General features: G+C 37.1%; 1 long non-coding RNA gene across 9 annotated transcripts; it reads right to left on the reverse strand.

Moving 5' to 3' along the window:
• Positions 1 to 3,516: 3,516 nt before the first annotated feature.
• On the reverse strand, positions 3,517 to 11,859 carry LOC111335556 (uncharacterized). Of its 9 annotated transcripts, none has more exons than XR_016000550.1 (7): positions 11,205 to 11,859; positions 7,875 to 7,927; positions 7,311 to 7,412; positions 5,082 to 5,124; positions 4,862 to 4,993; positions 4,473 to 4,530; positions 3,517 to 3,895 (listed from the first exon to the last, which is right to left on the reverse strand). It is a non-coding gene; the product is annotated as an uncharacterized LOC111335556 (long non-coding RNA). The 9 variants fall into 9 exon arrangements; XR_016000548.1 differs by having other exon boundaries at positions 11,205 to 11,502; XR_016000552.1 differs by lacking the exon at positions 5,082 to 5,124.

Here is an 11,859-nt window from a genome sequence, read left to right on the forward strand (position 1 = left end):
TGGGGTAAAGATGGCAAATGGGAACTTAGCGTGTTAGCCACTTGCGGATGAATTCGCAGAATTAATCCCGTTTTTCCTGAATTCATTGAAAAAAGAAATGGAAAATCGGGGTGAAGACTGGATATAGCAACATGGGATCTATTTCACCTGCGACTATGGATTCTTAGATTTTACCCCGTTTTCCTAGAATTTGTTGAAAAAAATGGAAAATCGGGGGTAAAAATATCGTATGGGAACCTGGGGTATTATCCACTTGTAGCATGAATGCTCAGAATTTACCTCGTTTTTCTAAAATTCACTGATCAAATGGAAAATCGGGGTGAAGATGGCATATGAGAACCAAAGGTATTAGCCACTTGTGGGCCGAATTCTCAAACTTCATCCCGTTTTTCTAGAGTACGTTAAAAAAAAATTATGGAAAATCGGGTTAAAGATTGGATTTGGCACTCTAAGATCTATCCCACTCGAAGGACGAATTCTCAGAATTTATCCCGCTTTTCTAGAATTCACTAAGAACACAAACATTTTTTAAATGTGTAATTTTTTCTATCTTCCATTTAACTAAGACTAGCGAGCCGCACAAAGAAACACTTTTTGCAGTTGCAAGCTTTTCATTCATTTGGGACGCGTTTCGACCCCAATTGAGATTTCTTTAGGGAATGATTACAATGAAAGAGGAACAGTACATTACATAGCGTGTTGTTGTGTCTAAGTTTTTAATTTCTATGGAAGTTAATTAATTAATAATAACTGAAAGCAGGCCGGCGTTATTAAAAAAACTCCTAATTACAATAAAGTTATTTGCGTATTGCTTTATTTTGAGGAGCTAACGATTAGCGCTGATCGTAGAATTCACCGCTGAAATTAACAAATGGTAAACACCACAGCGTACACTATTGAGCTATGGATGCACGCGGGAGGTTGCTAAGCACGAAAGAAGCGTAAGAGTCGCTTGAGGCGATAGCCGAGAGCGACTCTAGCTTCTTGAGTGCTTAGCAAACCTCCCAAGTGCATCCATAACTCAATAGTGTACGTTGTGGTGTTTACCATTTGTTTTATAACATAACATTGATACATTATAGCTCAAGAGTTCCCTTTTATTTAACAAATCATACGCGACCAGAAAAAACAAGCGCGCGCGGAAAAACAGTTTTTGCATTAGCTCACGTCAGCAGCGTACACCCATGGGCAAATGGGGGACGCTAAATTGACCAATCAGAGCGCGCGCTTTACTTTGGTTATGTTATAAAAAGAAATGGAAAATCGGGGTAAAGATGGCATATGGGAACTTAGGGTCTTATCCACTTGTAGCGTGAATCCTCAGAATTTACTCCGTTTTTACAGAATTTATTGAAAAAAGAAATGGAAAATCGGGTAAAGATTGGATATGGCGAGTCAGTGGGATAAACTCCACTCAAAGGATTAATTTTCAGAATGTGCCCGGTTTTTCTACTCATTGAAAAAATATGAAAAATCGGGGTAAAGTAGATTAGATGTGGCAAGTCAATAGTATATAATCGACTTGGAGGATGAGTTACTAGAATTTACCCCGTTTTTCTATAATTCCTTGAAAAAAATTCCAAAATCAGAGTAAGATGATATAAGGAAACTACAAGTATAATCCGCTTGTAGCATGAATTCTCAGAGTTTACCCCGTTTTTCTAGAATTAATTCATTAAAAAAAGGAAAATCAGGAAAGATTTGACATGATAACGTAGGTTATATTCCACTTGCGGTATTAATTCTCTAGAGTTCACTTAAAAGAGAATTGGAAAGTCGAAGCAAAGATGGCATTTGGGAACTTCGGGTATTATCCCCTTGTAGCACGAATTGTCAGAGTTTGTCCTGCTTTTCTGGAATTAATTCATTGATATGGCAACTAAGGTTATATTCCACTTGCGTGATGAATGGTCAGAACTTATCCCGGTTTTCTAGAACTCGTTGAACAAATGGAAAATCGGGGTAAAGATTGGACACGGCAAGTCACTCGAATTGTTGCGATTCCCGTTTTTCTACAGTTAATTAAACAAATCGGGGTAAAGATTGGATATGGAAAAGTTATGACATTATCCACTTGCAGGATGAAGTTGTCATAAGTAACCCCGTCGTGCTAGAGTTGATCGAGAATTTGGAAAATTGGGGTGAAGATCGGATTTGGCATGTTAGGACATATTCCAATTGATGAATAAATTGTCAGAGTTTATTTCCAATTTTTTGGGAATTTCCACATTCAGTGAAAAATGGAAAAAGGGGCTTATAATGAATATGTCAAGTTTGGAGGTATTGCAGATGCAGGGTACGAGCTGTGAAATTGTTTTGATTTTCGAATGCACTCAAAACATGGAAATAGGGATAAACAGATGTACTGCAGTTGTAACTTAGATCGTTGGAAGTGCACTCTTAATTCACGTAAGAAAATTTTGGGTCGTGGGGTAGTTGTCGGAAGGCTATCCCGGGGGGTAGTTGTCGGAAGGCTATCCCGGGGGTAGTTGTCGGAAGGCTATCCCGGGGGTAGTTGTCGGAAGGCTATCCCGGGGGTAGTTGTCGGATGGCTATTCCCGGGTGAAGTCAATAACCTTAGCCGGTACTTTGTAGAATCCCCTGCACAATGCCTTAGGATTATTCGACAAATATCACTTAGTTTGAGGAGATTATTTTGCTGGAAAAGAGAATGTAGCCTTCCCCATAAAATATTTATCAGTCTGCAAGTTTTGGTGTTATGTTTCACCACTGTGATGTTCTGATTGGTGAAAAGGGTCTGCATATTATTCCCACCCTTGGAATTTAAACCAATTTAGCGTTAAAAATGTCTTCAGGCAATGAGAAATTTTCCAAGTAGTCGCTGTATACACAGATGTATGTGCATATATTGACGGCAAACTATTGATTTATCTTTGCTTGACAAGCAAAGTGAACATCGACGTAGTCGATAATATAACCGCCTCCCGCTTAGCTCAATGGATAGAGCGCTGGACTGTTGTGCGGGAGGTCGAGGGTTCGAGCCCCGGCCGGACCAACACTCAGGGTCTTAAAATAATTGAGAAGAATTTGCTGCCTTTCTATAACATCAAGAAATGGTTAGATATTCTAGTCTTCTCGGATAGGGACGAATAAATGGAGCTCCCGTCTCCTGCAGGGTTGGGGTAGGAGACGTTAATTTCCCACACACGAGATTACTGTGTGATGGATGTTCTCCCCTGGAGTGGGATGGGTGGGATAATGGGCGAACTTAATTTGGATCCTCGCTCTGTTGTGCGACCCTCACCATACTCTGGTGAAAGTGATTAAATAGAGGCCCACGGGTACTATTCACCGCCAGATAAAGCATTGTAACAGAAGACTTGAAGGACTGATGGCAAAAGAAGCCCTTAGTGACTTAGATGAACTACTGTCGTCTCATTCCAACACGCTGGCTGTTTACTTGTGGAACCGAAGGAGAACTTAACATGACATCAAGAGTCACTTAGCAGGGCTTCACAAAAGAAATATCTATGTAAGCAAAGGACAAGTTTTAAGTTTCTCTTCCAAATATTTAATGTCTTCACATCACATTGACGTACTAATATGGCTGTCCTAATATAAACAAGATCATTAAGCTCACTTAAAAATAAAAAAAAGAAACAATATACATTAAATTTAAATCCCTGATAGAGCAGTTTTCCGAGAGATCATGATTTCACATATTCGAAAAAAAGAGGAATTGCTGAGTGACATAGACATATAGGTTTAAAATTTCAAAAGGGACAACTTAAGTATAGGTATGTGTCGGAAAAATGATCTTCTCCCCTTCTCTGTTTCTCTCTTTTCGTTTGCTCCTCCATTTTTCTTTGTTCTTCTCTTCCTCTTTCCAGCTGCTCTATTTCTTGTTCCAGCCAGTCCATGTTAATCACATGCTCTTCAAAACATAAGAAATGTATCACTTAGTAATATCAATATACGACATTTTACAAAGCTGTTTAACCCTGAGCCTCTGTGGTTTAATCTTTCATTCAAAATCCGTAAACATAGCCGTCCAGTGATGGCCTTTGTCAAAAATATCACCACCAATGTTTATACTAGAGATACAATAACGTTCACCCTAGAATGTGCACATGAACCATTAAAGAGAGTACCTCTTTCCGTGCCAATATTCTTTGATATGCTTGACATCTAAGTCACTGATTATTAATTTTCAAGTAATGTTATAAGTGAGAAAACAGTGGTTTGACTGCTTCTCAGGGATGAAATGCACCAGTACTTCACTATGCCAGACACGCTCATCTGAAGTTGTGTGTAATTCATAACAGCCTTGTTCACTGGTTTTATTTCATGATAGGCGATAAACCTCAAAGCAATTTCAAGAACTCCCTTAGAACATTCAATTTAAAAGGGACGATTTCCTGTTGAGTTGTTAGGTTAGCCAAAATTCTGTTCTATTCTGAAAGTATGAGAAACCTTCTCAGGATGGCAGAGAAGAAATTAGTTTATCTCACCACGTGGTCCTCTATCTTGAGCCATGGTAGCCAAATCAGCAAAAATTGATCAACAATTCTATTTTGAAGAGAACGAGAGAATATGGGTGGTTACCAGTTTGCTTGGCTCCCAGGTATTCAGAGAAAAACATAAGAGGATATGTGGAGGCTAAAGCCACTGTGTATCAAAGTATTCACATCAATATATAAAAGTAACGTAAATTTTTCGTTTTTAGGGCCAATTTATATGATACGACTTAATCGCATACGACAAGCTTAAGGTTACTTCCCACTTTTGAGGGTGTCCTTCGGGGAAAAAAATGTGTTTGCAACCTACATTACTTTCACTAAAATCTTAGCAAACTATATATCAGAAGAAAGCTTCATAAATGTTCACGATAAAAATATACCTCAGGTAACTTTTCTTTTAAGGACGTGTCAGGATCCAATAAGGCGTGAAATGACCGAAGGGTCTTCTATTGAGTTTATTGGATATGGGATGCTGCAGCACGAGCTAATTATTCACACTTATTACACCACACCTGTGCAAAGCATGTCAATTAAAAATAACAAATATGGAGAGTGCCGACTACTTTCAATAATTTATAGTGCAAGCAATTTGTTCCTTACCATCATTATTTTGTGTTTACTTTCCATTTACAGACTCAATTGGCTGTAATAATTAAAAAAATTCAAAAAATTTTACCTTTAGTTACTTCTTAAAGTAAGAAATCACAAGACTAAACAACCAGAGTATAAACTTAGACATACTTAGGCTAAAACTCTGATTCAAAAATAAAAAATTACCCCCCTGCAAAAAAAAAAAATTATACCACTGTCTTTGATACCATCCTGTTACTCTCCAATTTTTTTTTCTCTTTTCTTTGCTTTTAATTTGTAAACACATGCTCATGCTTCTTCTCAATGGCAAGAGCCTGAGTTTCCAAGAAAACCCAAATACCCAGAAAGAGTATTGGCAAGAAAGATAACCAAATGAGCAGTGGTATAAAATTAGAGCTTGGAGCAATTTACCGACCTGAATGACTGCTACACCCCATTCTTTTTTCCCAGGTCTATGTAAACTAGATTTTGAGCAAAGAATGCAATACCTTGCCAACATCTGCTAGGATGACTCAATTAAAAGTGTGCATGATCATCATCTCTTGCTGAGATAGCACTCTTCACTTCAATGTTTTTATTACTACACATATGGAGGCTTTGGTAAGATTGTGGAAAGGAGGGACAACATTTAAGCAGCTAGGAGGGACCAAAATGACAGCGTGGCAGCCATTTATTCCCACTTGGATGGTGAAGTCTGGGGAACCTTCCCCTTGAAATTTAAAAATTTAGATGTCCAAAAGGGTCCATTTTTGGTCGCTATTTCCCAAGTTGGCTAAAAATTATAGCTACTATGAGGGAGAGTATTGAAACTGAATTAACTAATAGAGTAGCTTTTACATATCTGACTACATAAACATTATACATGGCAATGTTGTCTCTGTGATGATGTCTGTGTGGCCCTTCACTGATTTGTAGCTTTGCCTTACTCAAAAAATGAAATAGTCCATTTTACAGTTGTGCTTGGTTGCCAAGCCTTTGAAGGGGAGTGAGGCTAGGGTTGACCTTGTTATGATACAAACCTTGCTGCCTTTCAAATGTAAATCACTTTGTTATCATGCTAAGTAGATACAGGTCTCTATCACAACAAGGTCACCTTCAGCCTCACTCTGAATCAAAGGCTTGGCTACTAAGTACACAACTGTAAAATGGCCAATTGTGCTGAGGACAACATTAGATTTTGGGGTATGGTGCTGTGATTTCTAACACAGAATCTTTAATGTTATTACTGATGGAGAAGGAATTAATTACCGTATTTATAGCCATGTATCAGTTGACCCCCATTTTCAAGGTTGAAAATCAGATTTTTCATAATTTCTAGTTAAGAAAAATTCAGACCAACAGAAATTTCCCATATGACTGATCTCTTATTTCTGAAAATGTATTGAAAACACGGTGAATTAAAAAAAACTGCAGAGCAAAATGTAACCATGTGCTGTAAAGTTTAGTAGCACTTGTTTACATCCCCACGATTCATGATTTAAGCATATACAAGCACTTCGATTTACTGGAGAAGTAAATTACCATCTTTTGTAAATCATTTTGAAAATGAAATCTTCATGCATTTAAATAACCTTTTGAAAGGAGATTTAGTAGACTGAAGGAACACCGAAGAGCTTCAAAGGATCGCTTGATGAAAACACCGCCATCTTGGAAACTACACAATAACATAGTTGGTCTACGCACATAACAAACAGGACCACGCAAGAAAACAGCAATTGCCAAGTCACTAAGTTACTGTAATCATTCGATGAAAATGAGAATTCAGCACCAAAAACAGCAACGAAGCTGTAAGGAAAATTGTCTGCTCTACAGATCAGAAGATACAATAGAAATCAACCCCACTAGGTTTCTGTTTAAGCCACATAAAATTTATTATTTCAAACTTTATCGTCGATGAAGAACACACTGAAAACTGACAAAACTTGAACGCAATTAGAACTGGTTTTGTGAACCTGGTTTTCCTAATGGACTTCAGGCAATTGTTGTGCTAATTTCCTGGATTGCTTGGGTCAGGTCTTTATCTATGATCCGTGTATAAGACGAGGGTGATTTTTTTGGGCTAATTTTTCAGTCATAAAGGGTCGACTTATACACAGATAAATACAGTAACACTTCAATGATAAATGTAGATCAAGGCAATCAATGAAATGATCAGTGTCTAATCATGACCTAGCTCTTTGTCAGTGACAAGTTTGCAAAATTAATGTTGGAGGATACATTACTTCATACAACACTTACTGTGAAACCATCATACCGAAAAATATGGCAACTGCTACCCTCAACCAGAACTCTTTGTGCAAGAAAATCCTGGAACCACTCATAAAAACAAGCTGTAAAGGTCTGAAAAATTTAAACTTTGCATAAATTTATGACTTGGTGTTGTTTTGTGAAATATTGCTTTCTACATGTGCCTTAGCCTACATGTAAGAGTAATGGTAAAATGTATGGGTGCCATCTTTGTCTGTCAGTGGGTTGAATCTATTGGGTGAACACCAGAAAAATAATAATATTGATACAATTAAAATAAGGGTTTAGATAGGTATGCTGTGGTTCAGTTTCATCCTTAGTTTAATTCTTGTACATTAAGAGAGGCCAAACTAATGGCACACATCATCTCATCATAACTTCCACTCTAGGAGCTAAATTTCATCTTTCTAAGTTACACAAAATGCATTTTCATTCATATCATCTACAAAACCAAAGGAAAATTATGCTTACACCAAGGACAAAAATTAATCACAACATATACCTTTTTATAACTAGTGCATAATTTTCCAAGAAAATGTTTACAATGGAGCTTACCACCTCATTGGCACTTTTGTTTACTTTGCTTTGCTGCTGGTTCTCATCCATGCCTGTATGAATGAAATTAAGTATTAAGGGTGAAAAGATTAGTATTTTCTTTGCAAAGATAGTTGCAGAGAGTGTCTCCACTAATATATCGATCACCAAAGGCTCACAATGAAAGCCAACAAGACCAAGTTCTTGCAAACACATGTAGGAGTAATAATTGCTAATAATAGGCAATAGTCTGTGTAGCGTTTACAGCGACCAAATTCTCAAGTTCAAGGGCGTGTCACTCCAAAACGCAGTTAACGAGGTGTTTGGGACTATTTTACTGATCGAAATGACAAACCAAAGTTGACTGTTTGCACAAATCTTTATTCTTGAAAGGCAATTGACCACAAACCACAATCAATGACGAAAATAACGATTATTCTCACAGTCAATCAATCTATCGAACGATTGATCGTAAACTGAAACAATACAACAAAGTTCTATCAATCTAATGAAAGCCGCAGAACACATAATCAAAGAATCGCATGTCAAACACTAGGCTCTAACGTCTATAACGAGATTAACAATACAAGTAAAACAGAACAAAAGTTTCAAAACAAATTAAAAGAATTTTGGTGGCTGATAAACAGCCCATTGTTCTATCTAAATGATGGGCGTTCACCACCTCACAAATTGGCACAAATTTGGCCTTTAAATCTTAAATCTATACAGATTATTGCAATATTTTTTTGTATATTGTCGCCCAACACTGAAAAGACTGGAAAAGAAAAACAAAGTTACAAAGGTAATCACATATTGGTCCAGCTTGTGCCAGAGGTTGAGAAAACAAAAGGGCGAAAGTTTACGAAGACTATTTAAAACTTATGAAGAACTGATCAAAGGGACGCTAATCTTGCCTTTTATATGTGCGTGGTGACGCTGAAAGGTCCGATTACAAAACCAATAGAAATACAGAAAAACAGATAAGCATTGTAACTATGTGGCTATCTAAGATCATTCTGAAATTAGTGAACTAATCAATAATCAATCAAAAAAATGAGCCTTCTGGCTAATGTCCTTAACAGTCTGTACTGAATTAAGTATTCAACTGTGCATGAATTAGTGTTTATGTCATTTCAATAATTAAAACACATAGTTGTAAAAGTATGTTAAGTGTGGTAACATAATTATAACATATACATTATTATCATATTCCTTATGATTTAGTTCAAAGGGCTTTCAAGTTATTCTAAATTGATCAAAAGTGGCATATGTCAGCCACTGATTTAAATGGAAAAGCACATATTATTCAGTGAAGAGTAATTTTGCTGCAAATCTGTCCTCTTCTGGGCGAGCAAAGAGAACAATTTATTGCATTGTAACCCAACTGTTTCTTGCTGGAGAGCATGGGAGAGAATACCCTATCCTTTATAAAAGATACCAGATCTTCATCATAACAGTTTGTGTCAACAGTTTGTGAGTTAACTTGGAAAGAGTACCATATAACCCCATACATTAATTATGCATTCAATTACATTAATTATGTATGCACCCCATTGTTTTTAAGACAATGCTACGCAAACCAGTTAGGAGTTCCTCTCCAAAAGCTACATTTTCTTTTACCTTTCAGTAAAAAAATTTTCATAACAATATGTGCATTGATATAATGCACAAAGGTCCCCTTTGCACTAAAGAATGCATTTCTTCTTCTCTACGATTGGCCAAATACCACATAGAAAACAAAATTTATTCATAACTCTTTCTAATAACATCAACAAAAGAAGAAGATAGAAGGAAGAACAACAACAACAACTTGGAGATGGGGAGACTGAATTTTATTCGACTTTCTCGAATATTATCGGATCACGACCGGTGCATACAGTGGTGTAAGGATCACAACCTGCTTGTGACGTCGGTAAAATGTCCTCGAGCTGGGCGCAGCAAAGAACTTAGCTGGACGCAACATGCTTCATCGCGAGACGGGTACGAGTGGCGATGTTCAAAAAAGGGTTGCGATGGAATGGCTTCAATGCGCCGGAATTCACCGGTGCGCACACACAGGGTATCGAAAATACATGGTGGGGAATCAAGCGAGGTTTGCCCTAAACAGGAACATCCAAAGGACTTTTCGATGGCTACCTACAAGAATATATGTGGCGTCAGCACTACAGAAACGATCCCTTTGGAAACATTATCGAACATATCGCCCAGCTTTGTGAAGTCCAGAAAGACTAGATACAAAGGTTTCTTTGCATCGCTGCATGCACCGGCCTCCACGAACAATTTTCATCACTAGGACACGAAAGGATAATGAAAGAATCAACCAAAACCACAAGAACAGGTAAGACAACATTTATTTAAACTTTGCATTGACAAACTTCAAAGCCTGACCGTAGACTTAGCGTTATTTTCCGGCCAATTTTCCGCTTTCAAAGCGAAACTGAACATTCAGTTATATTTCAAAATTAAAAACCTCTGGAAAATTACTAGAGTTTTCTGTTTTGCAAAGCCAAAACGCGCCAAATTTACCCTGTTTCAAAAAAGACTTAGAAAAAAAATCCAAATTTTCAAAACAAATACTACTAGTCTCTGCGGAGTTCTATTGTTATCGCTATTGTTTTAATTGAACAAAGACTGAATGCATAATTAATGTATGGGGTTATATGGTACTCTTGCCGTTATATTTCAAAATTAAAAACCTCTGGAAAATTACTTGAGTTTTCTGTTTTGCAAAGCCAAAACGCGCCAAATTTACCCTGTTTCAAAAAAGACTTAGAAAAAAAATCCAAATTTTCAAAACAAAGACTACTAGTCTCTGCGGAGTTCTATTGTTATCGCTATTGTTTTAATTGACAAAGACGGAATGCATAATTATGTATGGGGTTATATGATACTCTTGCCGTTAACTTTCCAGGATATGGGATGTTTGACACCAACCATACCAGAGGTTGAATTTTTGCGTAGTCCCATACAATTACAACGAATACATGTCTTCAACTGTATCTATAATAACCATCAATGTAGACACTATGAGATTGCTAAATGCAACAATAAAAATTATAACGAGGCTGGAAGAAAATCGCAAATTTTCGGTCATTGAAACACCGAGATCTGTCTCGTTTTTTAATTATGTATCATCTAGTTTAGCATGTCCCAAGCAAAATAATAAAAAAAAATCAACCCTCGACACAAAAGGATTCAATGAATCCAGGTTAGTAGTTACTCGGACGCTTTATCATGCAGCCACACGAAATCTACAGTATTTAGCCCGAAACTTGAACGCGACCTTTTAAGAATGGTTGTAATATTTAAATTTAACAAAAATACTAGCATGAAGTGTAACCGAAACCTTACCTCACTAGTTTCGACAGAAAAGCACAACTTCGATCACCAACTCACTCCAAACCGTTAACGGAATCAAAGCCACGAGACAACGTCAAATTCTCGTCTTCCTTAGCTTTCCAATGTATTGAAGAAAATTTCGCCAAGAATTCGCACTTAAAAACGCAACCAGAAGTCTTAATCTTTCACCAATCCGATATGTCCCAAATAACACCAAGGATAGCTCGTAAAACAAGGATATCCCGTGAAATTCTTAACCTTCGAGCGTGGAGATCTTACGATCTTCTTACAATTTTGCATTGCATCCCTCCCCTAGTTGGGAAGTGACAAGCAAGAGACACGTTCACAACGCCTTTTCATTGGAAGAAAAAAAACCGCATTCTATTGGTTACGTACGGTGGCCCAGAAGGCTCAACGCAGACAAAAAATGTACTGCAGCAAATAAAAAATATACTGCAGCAAATAAAAATATACTGCAGCAAATAAAAAAATCAGAACGCAAACAAAAAATACTGCAGCAAATAAAATATGCAACGCATACAAAAAAAAAAAAGAAAACGCAAATAAAAACAATTGAAATATAAATATAGAGGCAGGACCGATACAACGTGTAGATAAGTAAATCTTAAGACGGAGCATTATATTTCGGCTGGCCAAACCAGCCTTC

The sequence above is a fragment of the Stylophora pistillata genome, chromosome 4 (genome assembly GCF_964205215.1).
Source record: "Stylophora pistillata chromosome 4, jaStyPist1.2, whole genome shotgun sequence".
NCBI lineage: Eukaryota > Metazoa > Cnidaria > Anthozoa > Scleractinia > Pocilloporidae > Stylophora > Stylophora pistillata.